Here is an 8,541-nt window from a genome sequence, read left to right as displayed (position 1 = left end):
GAACCAAGTGTATAGTGAGCTGGTTTCACAGCCATTGAATGTTAGGCACTATGAGCATGGTATGTTGCTTTTATGACCATTGCTAGACGTTAGCACACTAAAATCAGTTACTGCTGTATGCTAATATAACCCCGTCTCTGGGCTTGGCATTCATTCATCAGTGTGTTACTGGCTATTCTGTGCCTGTAATGTGTTTCTGCTGTTCCTGTGACAGGCAGTTAATGTGGCATGCCATGATGGGCCTTAAAGGAAACTCTGGATGGGTGTCTGCCAAATAAAGAAACAATAAATGCTCATTTAGCTGCTCTCCACATAGAGGGAGAGAGGAAGAGATAAATGTAGGTTACACAAGCATGAAGGGGTCTGAAATTAGCTCGGGTTTTCAGTTATTAATACAAACAAAGAGCCGTTCAGTATGGCTGCCCACCATGCTGAAGGTAAGGAGTGACATATTACATTTTAAATTTATGGTGAAATTACTCAAAGCAGTGCCGCCACCACCACCATCATCACCGCCTCACATAGCATGGAATACTTTAAATGACAATATCAGTAAAACGTGACACATGGAGATACAGCACCTTATAAACCGCCCCTATGAAACTATAACATCATTTTACCAAATCCCACAGGAAGCTTAACTGCCCAGGACTGTAAAATATAAATCATATTCTATAGGAAATGATGAGCTACTATGATGATACCATGTGGAACATATTACATTACATTGTCATAGGAAAGCGTCATAAACGGGTATCATATACCCAAAATGTCGTAACTGAAAGCTGTAAAGAGGCAGGAAAATCCAATGATGTATGTTCAGCATAGTGTTAGATAGCACAGCAGTGGAACGGCTCTGCCTGGTCAGAGCAAACAGCGCATCAGAACAACGGCTCTTTAGTTTAAAGGCCATGATTACCGTCGTCATGGAGACACATGGAGACTCAGAACTTTAGATAGCAATTAATTAGCCCAATGACCTACAATAGCTAGCTATTTTAATTTAGCACAATTTAGCACACAGTGCCATAACCCAATATTTAAAAATTGAATTTATGACAATGTTTCACATCAGGTTGGAACAATAAGTTAGTTGAAAATATAGTAATGAGTACATGTTGATTCTCCTCAGTCTACTTTTGCTGAATGGTGCCATTTTAATCAAATATTTTTTAGGCAGGAGAAGTGGTCACATGACCTCTATCTGTGCCCCAATTTGAGGATGTCAAAAAATTTCCCACTAGGTGTCACTGCCAATCAATTTTTCCTAGGTAAAACAAGGTTGTCCACTTTCCAATGTAGGTTATACAGGCAATCATTGCCAACAGCAATATTGACCTAAAAAACTGCCAGTTTATCATGGCCAAAACTTTTTCTGTACACACTGTTTCTGAAAGCAAGCTTCATTTTATTGTCCTGCAGCTCAGCTTAAGTTGCTTTTTCCATATTGTCTAAGGTTATGCACCTTCTTATGCGCTCCACCAGCACACAGCACCTGCAACTGGGGGGATCAAATCCCTGCTTCTTACCACTTACACGCTGCAACACATCTTCATTCATGTATTTATTCTTAATATTTTACCAAATATACATTCATGCATTCTGCCCACTGTAAAAGCAAACACTACACTTTAAAGAAGCTTGTAACTGTTTACGATCATTCATCCCATTGCAGTACCTAAATTGGAGAAAATGATACCTGGTGCCATGCTATTTAAGCTATTCTCAAAAACAGCTTATTATACTCAGCTTATGGCAAGATACTACACTGGAAAAACATTATGGAAAAAGACTACCTGGTGTTCAGTGGGTCAGTTTCTGAGGAGAAGGAAGCAAATGTGTGTAATTTTCATATTCACTGTTACCTTGAATGCTAGCCCAATCAGCCATGTTTTAAAATGTATTCCTGACTCAAGCAAGTCCCTCACCTACAGTACCAGTCAAAAGTTTGGACACACCTACTCATAGAAGGGTTTTTCTTCATTGTTACTATTTTCCCCATTTTAGAATAATAGTAAAGACATCAAGATGAAATAAAAAATATGAAATAGAATAGAATAGAATTATGCAGTGACCAAAAAAGTGTTAAACAAATCAAAACTCTTTTATATTTAGATTCTTCGAAGTAATCAAAAAAAAATTTTTTTTTTTTTTTTGGGAAGAAATTCATACATAGGCATCAACTACACAATTAATACGTGCCTAAGGAACACATTTCAAGCATTTAAGAATAAGTCTTTAGATCAAAATGTTTTTGAAAGCACGTTTCCCATTATCTTAATCAGGTGTGTCCAAACTTTTGACTGGTACTGTGCCCAGGTGGTACAACAGTATACTGCTATTATAGCGCAGTGCACAGGGCCAGAAGTGTCCCCAGCCTGAGTCACAGTCCGTCTCTCCATCTCTGATAACGCCCAGCTGAGCAGCTGCGCTGAAACACTGTTCAAATTAACATAATTCTTCAGAAGGATCAGCCCCTTCTCCCTGCGGGTCGTCAGGCGCGGTTTCCCAGACAATCAGTCTCTCAGATCTAATTAAATTCAGTCCGACAGCAGAATGTACTGATGGGATGTTATCAGCTGCTGTCGCCTCTCCCATCTGAAACCCCATCTTTACAAACCTTTGTCACAAAATCAATACGACTTTTTTTTTTTATATTAGAACTATTATGATTATGATTCATGGCCTGGCCCTGGCTGGTTGAACTCTGAAGAAGGTGTCGCAGACATATAATCACCCAGTGAGCCTGTCTCCTGTATCTCTCCCATTGAGCGATTGACAGCCTGGTATTGGATCCAGAATCTGCCGTGAAATGTGCACAGACTCTTCTGCAGTGACAGGGTATAGTCCCAGACATATTACCACTGTAGCTTTTCAGGGGATTCTTAAAACAAGAAAATGTGCAAAGAAATATGCTTTTTTTTTTTTTTTTTTTACAAGCGTTTGTGAACAAACTTTGTGTGTTCAACACCTGTCACTCATTTTAGCACCAAAAAATGGCACCATTGTACAATTCACCTTATTTTTGTATTTCTAGGCAGATATAAATGCATTACTTGGATACTCAGAGTGTTCACACAGCAAACATTTTGTTCCCTAGCAACACAATAATGGTGCCTTCCTGCAACATTAGAGGTTGTTATTCCTATAATGTGTGTGCATTCAGTAAGACAGAGTGATTCATACTTGGTTACTTGTTGTCAATCAAAAATATTAAAATATGCACCATTCAAAAATGTTTTAACATCTAACATATTTATATGTGCGTTATGACTACAGCCAGAAGCTATTTACTTCACAAATGCTATCAAGCAGATTTATCCATTTAAATAAACACATGAGCTCATTTAATTCTTGATGGCTGTGCATTGCAGGATAAGGCAGTACACAGTCTTTATGTCCAACAGCAATAAAGAGCATGAGTGGCCGTTCAATTTCATAAACATGTGAGCCTGTAAAATTCACCTGCTGAAGAATTAATTTCACTTCGGGATCAAAATTTATGAAATAACAGAGGCCCTCTCAGGTAAATGGGATCACAATCTGCTTTCTCTGATCCACAGAGGACTCGTCTTAATCAATCACTAATTTTCTGCCAGAGCCTCGATGGAAATTACTCTAGGGCCCCTTTCTCGGGTGGATGCTGCATTCTGGAATTCAACCTTAATTTCATTGAGTCTGAGTAAAATGCATACGCTGAAAGATGCGGCACACTGGAGCCCTGCAATCTAGCTCAGTTAAATGCTAAAGTGGCCGATATACCTGATTTATATGGTTTTTACTTCTTAAAATACCTCAGCATGAATCAATTTTTGCTCTAGTACTACATACTGAACTCAATTGTGGAGAACCCTCTCTGTAAACTAAATTAATTATACATTGTCCTCTTGTGGCTATTTTTGGTACTGCACCAATTACTAACAACAGTATCAGTTTATCCCTTGTTTTCGGGACACCCCAGTACTGTCCGTCCACAGCTGATCTTGCACTGTACCTCTCTAGAGCATAAGCTTCATAAGGACATATGTGTGGCGTCTATGGAAACATATTCACAAGAACATGCAACAAGCAGCACAAGACTTTCCCCTAGTCTTCAGTCAATGTGCACCAGTGTGCACTTTCCTGGGGAACACAGTCCTAAAATCCCTCTGAATGATTCATGTGTGAATACTCCACTGGAACAATACCAGACTTATTGGATTTGTTCCCAAGACAAATAAAAATGTTCAATGTAATATTCAGTAATGCAATAAACAAGTGACTAAGGCGTATGGTTAATTAATTGTGCGATAAGCCGGTGACTGAGGTGTGTATTTAATTAATAACGTGATAAACAGGTGTTTACTTTTAAGCATTAAGTAAAAGTAAGGGAGTGAAGGTCAGAGCGGTGCTCCAGGAGCAGGAAGTGTTGCCTGCTGCAAATATTTGAAAGCTGCAAATTGCTAGTGTCCTGCACACACATACGGCAACTGTTGTCGTTTATTCAAAACCCTGAATGCACAATGAAAGGATTTTAAGTGGTGCCATTAGTGTCACTTGGACTCACTTTCCAGAATGGCACTGCTAGAAATACGTCTGTAAAGAAATAACGATAGCTGCCACATCTTGACCCTGAGCTTCTTCTTTCAGAGTGCCTGACTGAGTCACAGAATTCCTCAAATTCATGAGACACATACAGATGTACTTTCTCTTTGGTTACACCAGAATAAGTGCTTATATTTCTTTAAAAATATGTGCACATTATAGAACAACATAGCACACATACACGGGGCTACAGCTGACCTGCTTTGATCCCCAGCACTTGTAAACCCTGAATTCTGTTCATGCGCAGAGCGCTCAGCTTGACCTCAGAGCAGAAGGCTATCAGCAGAGAGGAATAAAAGGCAAAGATGATCTGCTGGAGACGTGTTGCTCGTCTTTGCAGTAGATTTGCTTCACGGGCAGCCAGTGCAGCCTCCAGAAAATGAGGAGGGCGATTGCATATGTGCGTGTGTGTGTGTGTGTGTGTGTGTGTGTGTGTGTGTGTGCGTGCGCGCGCACGTGCTTGAGACATGATAGATACAAGCGATGTCTTCTGGAAGTAGAACATCTAAAGTTCTACCAGACCTTCAGACGCCCTCTGAAGTGTCACATGCAGTCCTTTATAAAGGAGGACATTCATCAGCTCTTAAATCAGCTCTTGTGTATTATATGGGTTGGAAGATGGAAACGCACTGTCCGTCATTTCCAGGTACTAACATGAACAATACTATCTATGACTGCAACAACAAACTGATAAGATTACAAATAGACACTGTGAAGTAGCTGTATCAATTCATGTACCAATTTGTTACTTCTCTCATAGCATTACTTGGTTTAATTTAGCGCTGTAAACACTTTATGAACTTGAAGAAACGTACAAGCATATTTTTACCTCAAGTGACAATCATAATTACCGCCTCACATCTGACATTACAACAGGCAATGTTTCATCAGCCCCAGCAACAGAACACGGTTTAATCAGGACCTGTAATTCCAAACAGGTGTGAATGGAATGCGTCCAAAAGTCACCTAGTAAATCACAGGCATCACCCTGCCCCCTGTTCACAACACCCAGTGCCTTTGAGCCTGTTCAGTCAGGAGTCTGGAATCTGCTTTGCAGCTATCAGTCATTAATCTTGGCAGCCCTGTCTGTGAAGGTGGTGTGTAAATACAGGGATTTTCCTGTCCTTGATGCTGTGAGCTCAACAGCTCCACAGCGCCTGTGTGTTGTGTGGTTGGCTGTGAAACTGCAGGTCAGGTTTTTTTTTTTTTTATCGCTGAATTAGAGAATTAGTTTGGAAATGATTCAGGAAGGGAAGACTGTGACACATGAGGGTATTTTAGGAAGGAGTAACGATGAAACAGCAACATTGACACAGCGATATTTATATAAATGTATGGCTCAACAGTGGAGTTGAGGACGTGTAGTGAGTTAATAGGTCAAGAACGTAATACTTGCACAACTCAGAGATCCTCTGCAGCTCATGATACCATTGCTGCTGTGGTCGTCTTCGCCTCTACATTTAGACCATAAAATCTAGCCCTTTTTGTGTGAGGTTCTTCTAAACAGGCCATTCCACTCCATTTCTGTGAAGAAGGACGAAAAAGATTAGTTAAAGTTAATAAAAAAAAAAAAAACAGAGAGTAGATCTGCATTTTAAAATGAGTACTCAGCTGGGTGTTTCCCAGATATGCAATTAAAATTATCAGATTAAGAAACAAAAGTGAACTGCAACAGAACAGACCATTATTATTAAAGTTTAACTTCAATTGAACATGATAAAATTCACATATTACATTTCAAAGACCTTACATCAAATCCAGAAAATGAGTGGTAAATATAAAGAAAATAACATAGCGAAACAAAAGTTTCACTTTTTTATTATTCACAAAACGTGTTTGTTATGTCAGCACAATCGAAAAGGAATAAAAAAGAAGCTGTGTATCGTGTTAACGATTTAAATTTCCTTAAATTTGTTGGCTGAAATTGGCTTTCCGTTAGCGAGCGCGCATGCATAATGTGACCTTGTGAGAAATGGAAATCTTGGCTCTCATAAACAGCCTACCTTCACCTTCATTTTCGGTGAAACGGCGACTTTCTGTTTATTATGAGAGAACGATACATATGCCCCCTTCCAGAATGCCAATATAGGTATGAATAAACAATAGATTGCTTCTGCTAGGGGCAGTTTAATCCAGTGACAGGATACATTTCTCCTGCTTTGCCTGCCAAGGTAATTGTTTCAGCTAACCTGCCAGAGCCTTAGCCAGCCACAAATGGATGACATGATGGAAGCCAAAATTGATCAAATGCATCTTTAGGCAAAACAGGCATTAATAACACTTCTCAGGAAAGGAAGGAGAGAAAGGGGAAAAAAAAACTGACAGCATACAGCACCGGGAACAAAAACTCCCAGAGGGAGGAATATCAGTATTACAAATTTCTGACAGTTTCTTTAGCATTGGTATGACAGGAGACAAGGCCTTTTCCAACAGAATAAATGGGGAATGACACACTGTATTTTAAGCAAGACATGTTAATGTATGTCTTTTCTGTAACTTTTTAAAATTATAATGATGATCACATTATATTATTATTCTAGATCATTATGCATGTGTGAATGAGGGCAGAACCTGGTTCAGGAGGCTTCACTGCCCATTCAGATATATATAGCCAGTCTTTAAGCTAGCGTTACAAATTCACTTGCAACCTGTCTAGCGTAATGCTACAATCAGTTGACCCTCACACAATTCATGCCCGACAGATTCGGTCCCTGCGTGCTGCTGCAGCTCTCAAACAGCAGGATATATTTGTATCTACCTGCATCCATTTCACGAAGTTTTCTGATGTAGATCAGTGGTCTCCGACCTCGACCATGGAGACCTGCTTGTCCTGATCTCACTTTGATTTCCACCTTACCCAAAACGTATCTGCTTCTGCAGTCTGGGTGGGAACAGACACACCTGTTAACAACTCGGCATTAAACCTGACGCTTGTTTAAGATGACAGAAAACAATACATCAAGTACATCCTTCATAAATACCATGATACACTGTTTCTTTTCACTTGCACATGCAAATACACCTCAGGTGACAGGGGAGGACCTCTTTTCCAGCTGTCTAATGGGTGAAGACTTCAGGCCTACATCCTGCTCCTGATTTTACTTCTATAAAGTATCTTTTGTAATATAAACACTCATTCAATTTTAAGCCTGAATAAGAAGCTCCTTAAGGGGGAGTTTAAGACTTTGTGGAAAAAAAAGTAACGAGGAACATTTTGGCAGATAGTTCTGGCTGCGGTTATTATTAGGAACCTGGAGAAGAATGAATTGACCTGCGCTGTGAATGGAAGGTAGCCCCAATAGATAGGGCAGTATTGGCCGCACAGTCTGGGTGAACTCTCCCGCGCACCTCTCTCTCCCTGTGATTACACAGGCTGGATGAAAGCTGACAGAGAGCCTTTGTCGATGATTATCCAGCTCCTTTTAAGGCTTATCAAGAGGGAAATGAAATCGAGGGACGCCTGTCAGCACACCTTACAATGTAACGTCTCCCTGTCATCTCTCTGAATATTTATAACCTGCGCACTTTTGAAGTTTCAAATGATGTGCTCCTTTCTCTCCCCTCCTGCTGACAGGGTAGAAATGAGGTACAGGGTGTCATGCCTTTGTGCACATTATTGGCTTAACGAACCAATTTTACTCAGAGAAGCACACCGTACCAGTACTTTAGATGACATATCATTCAGTGTGCACGTTCACAGAAATACTAACAGAACACCAATCACTTATTCATACATACAATATTGTAATGCATGGTTTTGTCAATGAGAAATGAATCTGAGCAAAATGGTTTGTTTTTCGACGATATATATTTTGAGTTAAGACAGTTTGCTCTCATGTTCATTCATTGCTTGGCCTTCTGAAAGTTCAAGCGGATATCACAGCGACGTGTGAGAGAGAATTTATTACCATGCTTGAATGCCTTCATATATTACTTCTGGAGCTGGTGTTTAAAAGC

The sequence above is a fragment of the Megalops cyprinoides genome, chromosome 9, assembly GCF_013368585.1.
Source record: "Megalops cyprinoides isolate fMegCyp1 chromosome 9, fMegCyp1.pri, whole genome shotgun sequence".
NCBI classification, from domain to species: Eukaryota; Metazoa; Chordata; class Actinopteri; order Elopiformes; family Megalopidae; genus Megalops; species Megalops cyprinoides.
The sequence above is the reverse complement of the archived record's forward strand: the minus strand, read 5'-3'. Positions refer to the sequence as shown.